The 18,009-nt window shown below is 34.5% G+C and overlaps 1 protein-coding gene and 1 long non-coding RNA gene across 3 annotated transcripts in view; one reads left to right on the forward strand and one right to left on the reverse strand.

Moving 5' to 3' along the window:
• The window catches only part of LOC141563484 (uncharacterized), an 80,505-nt gene extending 76,709 nt beyond the window's left edge, over positions 1–3,796 (forward strand). For both annotated transcript variants that reach the window (XR_012488431.1, XR_012488430.1), the window contains one exon: positions 1,376–3,796. This is a non-coding gene — a long non-coding RNA (uncharacterized LOC141563484). The remainder of the gene's footprint in view (positions 1–1,375) is intronic.
• The window catches only part of ME3 (malic enzyme 3), a 279,762-nt gene that overhangs the window by 217,106 nt on the left and 44,647 nt on the right, over positions 1–18,009 (reverse strand). The window lies entirely within an intron of this gene.

Consider the following 18,009-nt stretch of genomic DNA (forward strand, 5'->3'; position numbering starts at 1 on the left):
ACCTTCTCACAGAAGGGGAGGAACAAAAAAGAAATTGGAACTCAGGATTTTAAAAATAATTGTTAAAATGTTTTATATGTAATTGGGAAATATTTAACAAAATAAAAGTAATTCAGAAAAAAATTTCTATGAACTTTCCAGTTGGGAATAAGAAATTGGAGGTAAGATGAGAGGTTTAGGTTAGATAAACAGATCTGAAAATCTTCTGCATAGAAATAATTGAATTCATGAAAGCTGAGGAAACTACCAAGTCAAACACTAGAGATGAAGAAGAGAAGATTCATGGCAGTGACACAGAGGCTGAAACTTCCCTCATTCACAAAATGAAAAGGTTGAATTGAGTCCCTACAGTTCCTATTTTAATGGTTTTTTTTTTAAAGAAAATTAATATTAGTATATGGCATTGTCAGATCATGAAGAGATTATAAGAGGAGACAAAAAAACCTCAAGATAAAGGCCCTTCAATTCACAATCCTATTCAGGAATAATTAACCTTTTTGCATCATGGAGCCCTTTAGCAATATGATAACTCTTTTTGACCCTTTCCCAGCATTTTTCAGGTTTTTAAATGACTAAAATATATGATTATGAAAGAAAAAAAATTCATTAAAATATAATCACTATGTGACTATATGTATGTATACATATAACTACATAGGTATATTTGTATTAAGTTTACACTCCTTGGGTTAAAAACTCCTGATCAAGTTGAACAGATAAACCATGTTGTTGTTGTTGTTGTTGTTGTTTTTTTACGGTTTTTTTAAGGTAAAAAAATTGCAGTTGAGCCAGTGAACTAATCTCAAGGCTACCCATGATAGGTGTGGAATGAATGTTCCAAAAAATAGGACCTGTGAGAATTCAAAGGAAAGAAGGGAAAGACTATCTTAGGTTGAAGGAGTTAAGAATGGTGGTTATGTATGATATTTGAGCTGATCCTCAAAAGATGATATGATTTTGATAGAAAGAAATTAGCCAGTAGAGAGGCTGACACAAATACACTAGCATGGTTGGAGCATAAAGCTCATGTAGGGAAGTCAAAAGAGATAAGATTTGAACCATAACTTGAGGCCTGATTGTGGAGAGCCTTAAATGCCAGATTAAGGAATCTGGATTTTATATTGTAGGCAAAAACAAAGATATATTTTATTTGTTTCTGTGTGAGTTTTTGTCTCCTAAATTAGCCTGCAAGTTCTTGGAGGGCAGGAAAAGAGAAAGAACGCAGAGTCCTAGTTATCTATGAAATGAGAGTAATAATAACAATATACATTGATTTAATGCAGTTTGGTTATTAGGACATCCAATTATGACCCCTCATTTGATCCTCACAACACTCTATGTAATAAGTAATGAAAGTATTATCTATATTTTGCAGCTTCTCTGAGAGGACACATAATAAAAACTGGAACTGAAAGCAAGTACCTGGCTCCTGATCCCAAGTTAATACTCTTTTCACTACACCATAAGAAAAAACCACAAAGTGTATGTCTACTGTCACTTTTCAGATAACTGGAAAAGATGAAGTTTGTTCAGGGCCAAGGCCCAGTTCTCATGGATTCTAAGGCTAAGAGTTGAAGAAGCCTAGCAGTAAGACCCCATGGAATTAAACTCATGAGCTCATTTTTAAGTATGGGGTAAATGGAAAATGGAATGTTTTGAAAAACTAGTACAAAATTCATCAAGCTATGGTCCAAAATACCTAATATTGTAAGATACTACAATTTCTCCATTCTGGTTACTTAGTAAGACAATCTCATAGGGGATTGAAAATGATCTCTGCTTGGTCTGTAAATAAATTATTTTTGTATGAATGTCTGAAAAACTTAAATCATGGATTACATGGTCGAGAAAGGAAAAATAACCAAAGAGTAAGGAGTAGTGTACTGTACTCATTCAGGTTGTCTCATTTGGGGTGCTAAACTTGTAAAGTTGTCAAGAAAACTGGATCTTCATGTTAAAGTCTAAACAACAAGGAAACAGACTAAGCCAAAGGAAGGAGCCTCTAAGATATTATTGCATTTTCAGAAGAAAATTAGACACAATTGAGATACATATTTCTGCTTTACATTAATTTTAGATACATTCTATTATCCAGTACTATTAAAAAGTCCAAAGGAAATAGCTGACTCAGGGGCTCATAGTCTATTTAGAAGATGTAATAAGCAAATGAGAAACAAGTAAATAATGATACAAAGATGGCACTGCCACGTATGATGCCCTGGCCAATATGATTTTGCAAAAAATGTTTTTACTGATGAGGAAGAATACTTTAATGGAAAATAAAATCAGAAAACCTTGTTCAAGCCCCAGTTCCATTACTTATTAGCTGCATAATCTTGGACAATTCATAAAACTTTTCAGAGACTTCACTTCCTCACCTCTAAAATAAAGGAGTGGGATTAGTGCATCTTTAAGGTTCCCTTCAGCTCTGATGGTTAATGATTCTATACATGAAGAATATTCATTTCTTAAGTGTGTATATTTAGTTTGCCAATATAGATCTCGACTTTTCTAGACCTCAGGAGACATAGTTTATGTATTGCTATGATCAAACAAAACCATAATTTGGTAGTGTAGTGATAAGACTTTCTGAAAGTTGGTCCCTGGATGATAAAACACATAGTCCATCACCAGGCTTGTCCTCAAAGTCTTCCAACTTTCTAGGATCTGTTAGAGCTCGTGCTCTGCTTCTGTGATCATCGAGAACATAGGATCACCTTGAAAAATCATAAAGTACTAGGTAGGACTTTAATGGTGAATCATTGCTCTGTATCATCTCCTTGAAGATCTCACCCTCTGAGGCTCAATTTCCTTATTTATAAATAACTAACATTTATATAGTGTTTTAAAGTTTGCAGAGCACTGTACCTGCTATTTCATAACAATCTTATGAATAATTATTATCCCTATTTCACAGATGAGGAAATTTAGACTGAGAGGGGCTAAATGACTTGCCCAGAGTTATTCAGGTGTTTACAACAACAGGATTTGAACTGAAAATTTTCTGATTCCAAATCAGCCCTCTCTCAGCACCACTTAGCTGTTCAATCTGTAAAATGGGGAGGTTGGACTAGATGGATTCCAAGGTCCCTTTCTAGCTCTGTCTATAATGCTATGATTCTATGAATGGAATCTAGTGCTCAAAATGCCCTAATTCTTCTACCTTTTGTTGTTTTTGTTCAGTCATTACCAAATTTTGTGATCCCAATTGAATTTTCTTGGCAAAAATATTGGAATGGTTTGCCCTTACCTTCTTTATTTTACAGATGAGGCAAACATGGTTGAGTGACTTTCCCAGGGCCAGATTTGAACCCAGAAAGATGGAGTATTCCTGACTCCAAGCCCAGCACTCTATGCACTGTGCCACCTGTCTTAGTCTCTAGACACAGGGGTTCTCAAACTACGGCCGCGGGGTAGATGCAGGCCGCTGAGGACGTTTATGCGGCCCACCTGGGCTGAGTTTTTGTTTTTACTACAGTCCGACCCTCCAACAGTCTGAGGGACAGTGAACTGGCCCCCTATTTAAAAAGTCTGAGGACCACTGCTCTAGAGTATTCTTTAGAACTTAGTTAAAAAGAAAGAATTGGAGGTAAGCATGACAAAGCAAAGCTAGGAATAAATATTCTTTCTGAATGTGTATTATCATAAAACATGTATAGCAGTAGCTGATCTATTTGGCACTCTTAGGGAATGAGGATAATAAATGAATTTTCCATATGAATGAATTTTAGCCTGTTAGAAAGAATCTTTTTCTTTTTTATGATTATGATTATTAAATCTTTCTATTATGTTTTAATTGTGTGATATATTCTGTCTTAAGTAGAGCTTAAGTCCCCTTTGATATGGGTACTATATCTACCAGTGCACCTCAAAATTAATCTGCCCCTTCTTTCCTGTGAAATCTATATCTTTGACAGATGACTTATTTAAAGTCCTGGAAGCCCTCTGATGGTTGCTTTTATATTGTGTGGAGGCAATGAAGCACTTAGATTGTCCATTTGTTAACTGCAACTAGGTATGACTGGCTCTTATCTTGTTCTGATCAAACACATCCTCAAGGGCATCTTTCTGTTATTTATCAAGTGTAAGTCACCATAGGCAAATGTCCTACAACAAACTTTATCCCAAAGATATGTCTTTCTATTGCCTATTAAGTTATTCAAATTTAATTTTCTGGGATATGGCAAGATATTTGCATGCCTTGGTCTTATGAAATAATCAGAAGGATATTTGCATTAAAAAGACAGGTTAGTGAAGGAAGGAGCATCTTTGAGTCACTGAAAATGCTGGATACTGTCCCAAAGGTGATCTCAGATCAATCTATTTCTATTTAATTTTGGACCAAACTCTTTTTCCTTCTGTAGTTCTCTCCAAGTGTCTAACATGCACTCATACATGAATTCAGTGGATGTCAAAATCTAGGAAATATGTATTTTTTCATTCTAATAGAAGACTGGGAAGTCTCTTATGAATAACCATGAATCTTATTTTAGGGCTCCTGGTATTGTAGAGCTCAATGGGATTATAATAATTTTATGACAAAACTCAATTTTAACCTACGCTTCAATAGGGAATCCTTCCTCTAAATGGACAATATAGAAGCGATTTTCCATGACCACTGGTTTAGAGGAGCAAATATTTTTGCGACTGAAAAAAATTAGCATTCCTTTTCATTTTCCTATTAAGTATTCAGATATATTTTTAATTCACAATGGCCTTCCTCTGCTATATATCCAATTACAATTCTATTAAAAACATTATTTTAGTGCTTCCTATATGGCAAAATACTAAACTAGATGATTAGCCAGATACAAAGATGTGAATGAAGCATTGTCCCTCTCTTCAAAATTCTGTAGTACCTTCTGCACCAAATACTATTATGCAAAGTAGTGTGTACTAAACATATTACAAAGAGCTCTTACACAGGGAAGAGTTCACTTGAAGCTGAAGGAGATAAGGGTAATAAAAGAAACTCTTTGAAGGAAGTGGTTTTTGAATTCAGGCTTGAATGATGGGTAAGATATAAACAGGTAGAAATGTGGACTGAAGAAAATGCATTCCAAACACAGAGTGGTATGAACCAAGACACATGCATAAAAACACAGGAAGTGCTCAAGGAATGGTAAAGTGAACAGTTTTACAGGAGCAAAGGGTAAGTGGTATGGAGTTTCGCAAGCTCTAAAACACTGTAAGTCAGTTATTTTTATTACAATCACCATTATTTAAACATTTATTTTTTTCTTTTAATTGTTTTCTCTTAATTCTTTGATGATCTTTGTTTTGTGATTAAATGATTTGACATGGTCCAAACTCCTTAGACAGACCCCCTCAAAAACAAGCATTTAGGTTTGAATTTAGCTAATGGCTCATTCCAGGGGCATTCTTCCAACTCTCCCAACAAAGTATCCAGATCCTAAATACTCCTGGTTCCCATCCAGATCAGAAAATCCAAACTCTGCCCCCTGCATGCCAATTCAGAAATGTTCCACAATTACTTGAGAAGGAAGGCTGTTTGTTGACTTGACATCTGAATTTTCCCTCCTGACACAGTGTTCTCTGAGGTTAATACAAGGAGCTAAATCGACATTTTCAACCTGAGTTTGAAGCCAATGGCATGAAAAGCAATATTTATATTGGCCCATAATTTACAGGGCTCAACAAGAACAATAAAAGTTAGCTGTACTGGGTCTTTAAAATTTATTATTTCAAAGTTATGGCTAATTTGTCAGTTGTATTCCCAGAATTCCTCCAGAAAGTACAGGGCTCCCAATGATTTACAACAGGCCTCGGTACTTGCCACAGGTTATCAACAGGCTGTAACTAGTGTCATCGCTTTTGAAACATCTTAAGGTATTTTCTACCTAGCTCTGAAATTCTATAGTCACAAAACCACTGAAACCAGTTTAAACAGGTTTGTGTTGATGGGACAAATAGTGGGGCCCTTGTATCTTAATGTTAAAAGGGGAAGCAAATAAAAGTGTACCTTTTAAGAGGGAAAAAATATAAGAAGGTATTTTTTTTCTCCAAGGCCTTGGTTTATTCTTCTGAGAAACAAAAGGTTTGATCTAGATCAATCAATAAAGGCCTACTATGTGCCAAGTTCTATACTGAGAACTGAGGATACAAAAAGAGGCAAAAGAAAGATTAGGGGTTTTTAGCCTGTTTTGTATCACAGGTACTTTTTGGCAATATCATACTTTTAGACGCATAAAATATAATGCGTAGGATTACAAAGAAAAACAATAATATTGAAACAGTTATCCAAATATTTTTTAAAAAAACAAGTTCATAGATTCCAGGTTAAGAATTCCTGGAAGTAGATGTTTTCTAAGGTTCTTTGAAACTCTAATTTTCTATGATTTCATTAAAGCTGAAAAGAACCTTACTGTCCAGTCAGGGCAGACACAAAGTAATTTCAGGACAAAGAGTCTTTAAATATTAACAACAATATCATTAATTTAGAATAATAAATGGTAGGTGGAAGAACAGACTGAAAAATATAAATTATAGATTAAAAATGCAATATGATTACTTTCTAGTGAAAAAAGAACTAGGTTCAAAGTTCAAGTTAGGATGCTTACTAGCTATGTCACTATGGGCAAAGCTTCAGTGCCTGCTTCTGTAGATAGAGTAAAATAATAGTTATCTATTTGGAATGGAGTGTGGAAAGCACTTTGCAAATAATGAAATGCTACACAAATGGGAGCTGTCATTATTGCTGGGTTTGCTGGAAATTGATGCCAATAATTCAATCCAATTCAATTCTCTCTGTCTGAGGGGGGGAATCATAGTTTTTATTCAGCCTCTACCATACATATTTTTACTATCATATAAAATGGGGGGAAATCATAAGGCAATAAAATGAAGCAAAGATAATGAATTGTTATAACACATAAATGGGGTATAAGATAGAAGGCAAATCTTGGAATCAGAAAGCTCTATTCACCAGATAATTCTCCAAGACCCCAAGTTGCAGAGCAGGTATTAGTCATAGGATTATAGATTTAGAGTAAGAAAAGACTTTAAAAGTCATATGGTCCAACCCTCTAAGTTTTCAGATGAGGAAAATAAATGTAAGAGAAGTTAAGTGCTTTGTTCAAGGTCACACAACTGGCTAACACTTAAGGTGAGATTTGAACTCAGGTCTTCCTAACATCAAGACCAATATTCCATCTACTAAACAATGTAGAATTCCCTATACTGATGAAATTAAGTCTGATTTTTAAAAAATTAACCTCAACAAATTTTGTGTCAAACATTAAAGTCCTTTTTACAAAAGAAAAAAAAGATTACTGGGATTTGTTTTCAATCCTGGAATTTTAACTAAGGTTTCTATAGTACCTTAAAATTTACTAAGTGCTTTCCTTATAACAATTCTCTGAGGTAAGTAGTGAGATTATTACTGTCTTCATTTTCAATTATGGAGACAAAAACTCAGAGGTTAAGTGATTTATCCTAGATCACACAGTTAGCTTGTTATCACAGTTGAAATTTGGATCTATTGTCTCTAGAAGCCAAGCAAGGCTCAGCTTCTAGAGAAAAGCAGAACAAAAAGGAAATTCAATAGACTATAACAGTGATGAGGAGATAAGAGAGAAGGGCATACTGTTTGCTTAACACTTTATTGATGAACAAGGTCATGGACATCAGGAAGTAAACTAATTAATGGCCAATTACTGTCACATATTAATGGAGCTGACTTCCTTCCAGTGGATAGTTCCCTTCCCAAAGTTAGTCCTAACAAACACTATCAAAGCTAGTACTAGAGCCACAACAACAGATATTCCAGGGATGTTGTATTCCTGATGAAATATATAGGGGCAAATCTGGTATGATATCTCAGGAAAAAAAAGTTGACGCTATATAATTTGTTTTTAGTGATGTCATGGAAACCTCTAAAAGTATCTCTCACCTGGTTCATTAATGTCAATATCCACAATTACTTCATTGATTTATTTTTCTTGCTTTACAACTTCAGTTAAGATGCAAATACCCAAGGAGAGGTAACACATTAATTATAACTATCATTTACACTCTTGGGTACTGGAGTTTCTCAGATCCTATGCTGAGAAGAGCTTTTCATAAAGATGACAGAAGAGAAGAGTATGAAGATACTGGACCCCTAAAGGCAAAAGGGAGAGGTTGCCACACATTAAAGAGAAAAGAACAAAAAATACTGCTAAAAGATTCTAAGGTAAATTTTATCTTCTTTACAAAAATAGGCATCAGCTTATATTTGATTAACCCAGCATTGCCATGATGTTGTTCCTACTATTGTCTTCACAAGGGTAGTCCTAGTGAACACTGTCAAAGCCAGTGCCACAGCTGCAACAACAGATGGCAGTAATTAGTCAGTGGTAGCTCTGGCACCCAAGATCCCAGTAGGGAAGAGGAGCAAGCTACTGCTCAGTGTATCCTGAAGGGAAAATGACACAACCAGAAAGAGCTGGAGTAGCCATCACTGTCTGCTCTTCTGGTGAAACTGAAAACAATAAAAACCTGGGCACTGAGGGAAGGGCAGGCAACAGCAATGGTCATATTAAAATACTAGCCCTGGAAGCAACCTCAGTAGTCTAGTTCAACCTCTTCCAATAGTAAGAATCTTCTTTATAAAAGCATCCCTGAAAAGGAGTCAACCAATCTCTTCTTGAACATTTTCAGGGATCTCAATTTCCCATTTTTATATCACTTAATATAATATGTATAATTTAATAATAGTTGCCTGGTTGTTGTTTATCTGCCTTTTCTAAATAATAGAAATAGTATCAGCCGCTACAATGATGACAAATAGTTATCACTTTATAGAGCATTTTAAGGTCATTTGATTCTCACAATAATCCTAGGACAAAGAATGTAGAATATTCTCATTTTCCTGATGGGGAAAATGAAGTAGACAGAGATTAAGTGACTTGTTTTGCAAAGGTAATAAGTATCTGAAGCAGGATTTGAATTCAGATCTTCTAGACTCAAGTTCAGCTGTGACACTTATAGTCCCTGGGAATAATAACAAGCATTTATTAGCTTTACCACAATCTTACTGCAATGATGGCCATGGGTTCTTAATATTACAGGAGAAAATACCAAGCTATGGAAAGTGCTCCACTATTAAGCTAGAAGTACATCAAGTATAGTTCTGAGAACAAATTGTGTTTGTAATTTGAGGATTACCCTTTAATGTGTCTAGAAAGGTTCAACAACAGAAAACTGGATAGTGAATGATCTCATCTTCAAAAAGAAGTACAATCTGTATCAGGAAAGGGAGGGCTCACATTCTGACATATGTAAAGATTCTGAATGAATGAATAAAGTATTTAAGAACTTACTATGTGCAAAGCACCTTAGAGCAAAAGTGAGAGCAAGTGAGTAAGAAAGAGATTCAAAGTGAAAAGTAGCACAATCACAAGCTCCCCTTCTAAGTCAGGAAACAAAAGTAATGTTTTGGTTGCAAGTCAGGTGGAAAAGTCCATAATCCCTAGGATGACTCCTTGGGTTACCAAGTGTTTCCTGTTATTATCTCAATGTTCCATAATGAATGAACCTTTGCTCTGCAGTCCCTGCTCTCAGTGAACTTACATTTTAGTGAAGGAAACAATTTATTCAGGGACTTGGTGGCCAGAGAGCAATATTTTGGTTTGAAAAATTACAGAGTTATTGAGAGAAGTTCTAGAGAAAAAGAATGACAATTTCTTTTCAGGAATAATGACAATATTGATTTGATTTTAGGTCAAGAATGAAAAGGGAGAGAGAGAGAATGTGGCAATCATGGATAATAATCATAGGAAGGTATTAATTATCTCTTTTTGATAGAGGAGAGGCAATGATATGTATGCATAGAGAAGTGACCTCAGATTCTGAAAGCAATTCATCCTGCTCCTAACAAGTGTGAGCTGTCTGGCCACAGATAATTCATTTAATCTCTCTCAGTATAAATTGCATTTGTAAATGGAGCTAATAAACACTGTCTTACAGAGACTGTGAAGATGAAATGAGAAAGCAAATGTAAAGCACTGTGCAAACCTTAAAATACATAAATGTTAGCTTTTGTCATTGTTGTGGTCACTTCATCTCCCAGTACTTCAAGAAACAATCTAAGACTCTAAGTTCCTGATTGTCAGTTTGCACGAGTCCTAAGAATTTCCATGCCCAGGAGTTCCCTATACCCATTAAATCACAACAAAACAGAAAAGGATGTGTGTGTGTGTGTGTGTGTGTGTGTGTAAAATGTATAGAATTTTTTTTTTTTGCTTACAAAGAATGTGTAAACATACGCTTAACAAGGGAAACAATAATGTTAAAGAGTTAGAAGACGACTCTTTGAGAAGGTTAAAACTTCCATAATATTCTAAGAGCTGTTTTTTCATATGGAAATAATCTTGTGAAGTCAACCATGATCTTAAAAGATGAAGGAACAGAGACTCAGTGAGTTTTGTTTTCTGCTACCAGAACCACTTAATTATTCAGTTCTTTAAATAAGCATTTGGATGCTTACTAAATGATGGATACCAGAGATAGATAGCAAAGATAAAGAATAACAAAGTCCCTCTCCTCAAGGTGCTTATGGTAGAGCAATAAGATATGTCCTATATATATATATGTGTGTGTGTGTGTGTGTGTGTGTGTGTGTGTGTGTGTGTGCAAACAAAATGGAGATTCAAGAGACATCTAGAAAGGGAAGGATCATTCTTAGTGGAAGGTTCATAATAATCTAAATCAACTCCTTTAGATTGTCTGAATTTCCACAGCCCCTTTTTTACAGTACATTATCTTTCACTCATGTCCAAGCAATGCAAATATAGTGGATTAGGGTGGAGATACTTCTGAAAACTTTGGCTGAAATAATGACTTAGCTAAGAGTCTATACTTCCTCCCTGAATGCAGCTGTTCCCTGGTATGAAGTAGTTGAAACTAGATTTGTTAGCTTACCAGCCAAGCAAAAAGAAATTGCCTTAGCAAAGACCACTCTATAGCATTACAGCCCATCATAGGAGGGTAAGGAGAAAGGAGCATAGATGTCTGAGCGACAAACTTCGTTCTGACCCCTATGCTTATCCCCCATCCAATTTTAAATATCTTCAAGTTGCTACAATAATTGCTTCCATATGAAAAACACCTCTTAGAATATTATGGAAGTTTTAACCTTCTCAAAGAGTCGTCTTCTAACTCTTTAACATTATTGTTTCCCTTGTTAAGAGTATGTTTACACATTTCAGACAATTATTCCATTATCTACTGGCCAGATAAATGATATTGCATTCAGTGCTATATTTTTTTCTCTAATCATTTAAATGGGATTTTAACCCTTCAAAATTCTAGACATTTTAAAAGGGACATTAGCAATTTTAATAATAATTTTAAACTTTAAGTAAAGCAATGCCTCCAATATAGTGGGTAGATCTTCTATGGAGACTATGGGCCACAATGCCTCTAGAGTCCCTCTTGCTGAGCAGTCTGAAATTGGTGGATCTCTTGAGTTTGGGAGTTCTGAGCTGCAGCAGAGTTAAAGCTGACTAGGTATCTACATTAAGTCTGGCACCAAGATGGTAAGTTCCTGGGAAAAGAGGGCAATGAAGGTGTCAAAAAAAGGATAAAGTAACCTAGATTGAAAAAATGGAGCACATGCAAATCAATAATGAGATCAAGTTAATGAATTGTGAGTAGCAAAAAACTGATGAGAAAAAGGAGGGAAGAGAAAGAGAGAAAGGGAGGGAGGGAGGGAGAGAAAGAAAGTAAATGGTGAAGTTATACTTTCCAGGGATATCCAAATTGATAATGAGACTGATACATGCATTGCCAGAACTAACTCAGTCATTGGGAGTCTCCAAAGGAAAATATGGGAGAAGAGAGGTATTAGTTTTATACCAAACTGGACATCTACAGAGCTATTGTACTGACCTTATTGTTATATACCTATGAAATTTGGACAGTATACCAAACCATGACAGGAAAGTGAATCATTCCCATTTGAATTGTCTTAGAAAGATTCTGAAAATGATCTTGCAGGGTAAGATAGCAGACACTGAGCTCCTCTTTCAAACTACACTGCCAGACAATCCAATTCTATTGCAGAGAGGAGAATTTTGTTGGGCTGGCCACATTGTTTGAATACCAAATGTACCCACTTGCCAAAAAAATTATTTTATAGAGAATTCACACAAGACAAGCACTCACAAGATGATCACAAAAATCAAGGATTACAGGGAAATTCTCAACATTATCTCTTAAGAACTTTAGAATGGATTGCATGACATGGGAGACACTCGTATAGAACCACTTAGAATGGCATACTCTAATCAGAGATGATGCTATGTTCTGTGAGCAAAGCAGAATTGAATTAGCCCCAAAGAAACGTGAAATGTTCAGAATTAGAGAAAACTACCTCAAACAGTCATATGGACTATTTGTGTCTTATCTGTGGCAGAGCATTCCAAGCTCATATTGGTCTGATCAGCCACAGTTGGACACATTATAATTAGACTTTAACAAAGTAATGTCATTTTGATCTTCTTCAAAAATGAAAGACAACAACTAACCCTCCTTATGCATTCTGCTTCTAAAAGATAGCTCTAATATTAGTAAAACCTTTGCTCTTGCATCTTTAAAAACTGTTGATATTCAATTCTGATGGATGTGGCCATTTTCAACAATGAGATGAACCAAATCAATTACAATAGAGCAGTAATGAACTGAACCAGCTACATCCAGCGAAAGAACTCTGGGAGATGACTATGAACCACTACATAGAATTCCCAGTCCCTCTATTTTTGTTTGCCTGCAGTTTGGATTTCCTTCACAGGCTAATTGTACACTATTTCAAAGTCTGATTCTTTTTGTACAGCAAAACAACTATTTGGACATGTATACATTTTTGTACTTAATTTATACTTTAACATATTTAACATGTACTGGTCAACTGGGGGGGGAAGGAGGAGAAAATTAGAACAAAAGGTTTGGCAATTGTCAATGTTGTAAAATTACCCATGCATATATCTGGCAAATAAAAAATATTAAATAAAAAATTAAAAAGGGGAAAAAATCTGTTGATATTGTATGAATGCAATGATACAATGAATGAATGATACTTATATTCATTTTAGTCAGTACAAAATAAAGGCTTTGAAGTAGAAGGGAACAAAAAGGCAGAGAAGGTAAAGCAAAAAAACAAAACAAAACTTAAAGGAACAAAGGGGAAAACAAAAGAAAATTATTTGACAACTTCTTGCCCTTTTGAGTAATTACAACAGTAAGAATGATTTTTGCTAGAAATTCAAATTGCAAAAAGAGATATCCCACAAAAGCAACCTGAAATTCTGACAACTCAGAAATTTCCACAAGATTCTAGAAACTTCAGAAAGTAATATGGAGGGTCAGTCAAAGGATTTCTCCTTCTCTGAATTAACCTTTTTGAAAATACATTTCAGGTCAAAATTGAAACCTGTAAAGATAACTTTGTCATCATGAAGTATGGCCAGAGCAGCAACCAAAAATGATTAGAATCTCATGGGGAGCTGTCCCAAAATGCAATCATGGATTAAGTTAGATATTAAGTTATTAAGACCTTAATTTTGACACCAAATATTTTTAAGGCTCCCTTTGAGGTTCTAGATAATAAATGAATAAGGCAAGAAAACTTGGATACTGGATTTCTGTTCAAGTCTGAGGCTTGTAATCAAAAAGAAAAACATCAGAATCATACAAGAAGTATTTTCATGGTGAACTTTACAATGTTCATAGATTCATAATACAAGTTCCTTCTGCAACACTTCTGAAATTTCCAGAAGCATTCAAAAGACAAATAATAGAGTTCATTAATAGCCAAAAATAATTCTACACTATATCCCTTCAGAACTCTTATTTTAAAATAATTTTGACAATATCTTTTGATTTAAAACAGAAAATATTTCCTAAAAACACCACATACCCACTCAATTAACTTCAGTGTCTATTACCTTTATCAGCCTTTGATATTAACTGCTCTTTATGACTTGATCACTCCTCTGTCCTTCCATCTTTATTACACATTATTACTTTCCATGAAACAATATGAGACAATAACAATAACCTTAACATTCTTCACATATAATACTTCATCTTTTATCTATGCACTGACTGTCCCCTATACTGATAATGTGATCCCTTTTCAACTTCCACATTAATAACCTTTCCTTCAAGAACTGAATCTAATTTGTATAAGCTTATTATATACTTACATAAGTGCATGTTGCCTCTCTGTCATTGAAGTAAGACTTTTGTCTTTATATTTTCCAAATGTTGGGGTAAATGCTTGGTATATTGCTAACTCCTTGATGGACTCTTTAACCAAAACAAATCCCTTTATAATCTTTATTCTGTGAGAAAATATAGGACATGACCTTTAACTTTTGTGGCACGGTACTAACACTGACATGAGGCTGACCAGAGTCTTGATGTTTCTCTCTGTAAATTATTTGTCTCTGAGCTCTACCTTTCTTTATACAAGCATAAACTAGAATTACTTAAGCAAGAGTTCTACACCATCTCCCACATCACAAAAAGATAAAAATCTACCTAAGAAATGGAGATTAACATGTTTCAGTGGTTTGAGAATTTGCCTTATTTAAGCTCCATTGAAAACCAAGGGATATATATGTGTGTGTGTGTGTATTTACATTTAATTGTAGCCTTCTGGTAGGAAAGAGAAAAAAATAAAATACAAAGTGTACAGCAGAGAACAACAACAACAAAAACCTAGAAGGAAGCATAAAAGCTGGTTTGCTTTGAAAACAATGTATAGGATTTATAAGTTTTCATGAAAAGGAAATTTATTGTTTCATATTAAATTCTCTCATGTTCTACTATGTACAGTGAAATGTTACTTTTCTTTTTTCATTCTGTATTTAAGTTTAAAATGAATGGAAAAAAATCAATGAGCTATAATCAAGACTAATGTTAGAAAAATTACTTCATCAAAGATAATATCTAATGTGATAAAAGGTTTTTTTAATGATGAAGAAATAAAGAATATGTACTTAAGTTCCAGAGACTTGATACTAGATCATGTAAATGACTGTAGTAAAAGGAAGATAGATAGCATATTAAAAGCTTTTTTAAGGAAATAAAAAAGTTATCAGGTTATTTAATTCAATAAATTTAATTACTTTGCTTTGTTCCCATTAATTTGCACATTGACTCTTCTATGTGGACAGCACTATGCTAGACTGGTGAGGATACAAGGGAAGGATCAGACACGATCCTTGCTTGGAAAGTCAAAATAAAAAAGCAAATCATTAGACAAGAATACAATACAGCAAAATGTTCAAATTCGTACTATATATTAAATGCTACTGTATAAACGGCTATAGCAGTGGAGTGGAAATGACAGATCATTCATTTATAGTAAGAAGATTATATGTGAGGTTTAAGAAGTCACCTCTCCTCTCTATGTCCCAGTTTTATCATTTGGAAAATGATAACTCTAGTATCCAAATTCCAATCTCTGACACTATCTGTGTGACTTTTTGCAAGGGATTGAGCCTCGTAGGGCTCCGATTTCTTCATCTGTAAAATGAAGAGATAAGTAAATGTAAAATATTTGTAAAATAAGAACCAATAATTAAGGGTATCAATAAAATCTTCATTGTAGGAAGTTACACTTTAGGTCAATGTTGTTTGAGCTAGGGATTCCAAGAGGCATGAGTAAAGAAAGAGAACACTGTAGTGTTCTCTTGTATACATAGTCTACAGAAATGTCTGAAGGCTGGAGATGGAATATTATATATACTGCTAGGATCATTCCAATCATAATGATGTTGGCAAAGTATAGAAAATTCATTTGGTAGAGATGTCTTCCTAAGTAAATGATAGAGAACTGAAAATACACTGCATTGAGATTCTAATTAATTTTTGATCAAACAAGAAGCAATCACTGCCCTCAACCACATTTTCATTACTGTACTTTAAATGGTCCATCTTTGTTATTTTTAACTTTGAAAGAATTACTTATCTCTTAAATCCCCTAATCACAAACATAAAAACTATTAACAATATTATTTTTTCATCATTCCATTGACCAAGCCCATTCCATGATTTTTATCCATGTACTTAGTAACTCATCAAACAGGATCTTGGCACTTTATCTGATGATTTTTTTTCCTTTTTTGCCCTAAGAACTTAGCTTTGACCTGCAAATCAAAAACTTTCAGGATGTAGGGAATGGGGCCCAAGATCTCACTGCCAAGGCTGTGATCTCATGAACAAATTTATAGTCTGGCTACTGTACCAGCATTCAGATACAAGCTATAATATTGAAGCAGGTGGCTCAACTTGAAGCAAGATATATAGGGACCAATAAATTACAAAGCTAGTGGCTCCAGTTAAACTGTGGGCAGGAACTTTCCCAAAACAAACCAGGCATGAAAGCAGAATGGCTTTTGGAAAGAATGAGAAAACTTTTTCCAACAAATGAACTCTAACTTTATTGTAATTCTAGTCAGCAACAACAAAATGTGTTGAGTTTTGCAGAGCATCTTTAAGTGGTAAGGGATTTGTCCTAATATACATGAAACACTTTATAATCTTGTAAGCAGTATATACATGTATGCTATTATTATTATTATTATTATTATTTATATTATTAAGCTGGATTTTAGTTCTATGAACCAATTGAAAGTCACAGTTACTTTCTTAGGTTTGTCCTTATTTTGTAGCTAATGTAAAGTCGTTGTTGGTCTTTGAGCTCTAAAGTTATGTGATCAAAGCTGCATCTAAGAAAACTATCTAGAATAAAACCCAGATCTCTCTACTTTCAGACTAAGATGCAATCCATGCTTCTAGGCAGATTAATATTAAGAATATCATCAAGTAATTGTCCTCTCTGACTTTCCCTGCATTCACAAGTTATATAAAGGGGTCCCTTGAAAAAAAACTATCTTAACCATAAATAAACTCCTCATTTTCATGAAAAATAAACTAGATAAGAAGATGTGGTACAGCAGGTCATGATTTATCCTTCCAGAAATAAAACTAAAACCTTGAAACTAGAGCTATGCTGTCTTGGTTCCAGGGGTCATGAGAATGTCTGTATCTTAGGTTTATGTCCTTGAAATAAGTATTATAGCATCATAGCAATAAACATAAATTTACTATAGCCTGATGCAAGCCATGGTCTATAGAATCTGTGACAGAAATTAAGAGAACAGTGAAGGGCTAATATTTGGCATTAAACAAACCTTAACTTTGGACACGTTTTATAAAAAAAAGAGATAATTCTTGTCTTTGGATGCCCAAAGGCACTTGGAGTGAGAAAATCTATGTTCTGTGAAAATCTGATCTGTCACTAGTTGCATGTCCCTGGGCAAGTCACTTAACTCACAGAGCTAACGTGAGGTCTAAATGAAATAACATTTATAAAGTGCTTTGCAAACTTTAAAGTGATATATAAATATGAGCAACTGTAACAGCTTTGGTTATGATACAAACTATATGCTAAGGGAATGTAGAGGCTACAGTATCTCATTTGTCTTCGTAGACATAGTCTTCTAGAATCCCTTTCAGCTCTAAACACCATTAGAAGACACTATGATATAGTAGAAAGACTTCAGAATCTGAACTAAAAAATTTAAGTGTGCCCATCTCTGTTATAATCTGTCACTTTAGCCTAGGAAGGAGTCACTTTAGCCAAAAAGTAAACTAGTGTTTATTAAGTGTCTACTATGTGCCAGGGAGTGTGCTAAACACTGGGGATACAAAGGAAAAAACCCAGCAACCCTTAGTTCCTGCCCTCAAAGAGCTCACAACCTAATGGCAGTAGGCAATATACATGAAATTATATAGAAACAAGAAACAGACAGAATAAGATGGGGATAATTTCAGAGGAAGGCAGTAATATTTAGGAGAATTAGGAAAGTATTCTTGCAGAAACTGAGACACGAAGAAAATCACTTTTCTAGGTCTGGATTTTTAAATCTTTAATTGAGACAGGAAGGAGTCACTTCTCTGGATCTGGATTTTTTTTTAGTACAAAAAAAGTGAGGA

The sequence above is a fragment of the Sminthopsis crassicaudata genome, chromosome 3, assembly GCF_048593235.1.
Source record: "Sminthopsis crassicaudata isolate SCR6 chromosome 3, ASM4859323v1, whole genome shotgun sequence".
Taxonomy (NCBI): domain Eukaryota; kingdom Metazoa; phylum Chordata; class Mammalia; order Dasyuromorphia; family Dasyuridae; genus Sminthopsis; species Sminthopsis crassicaudata.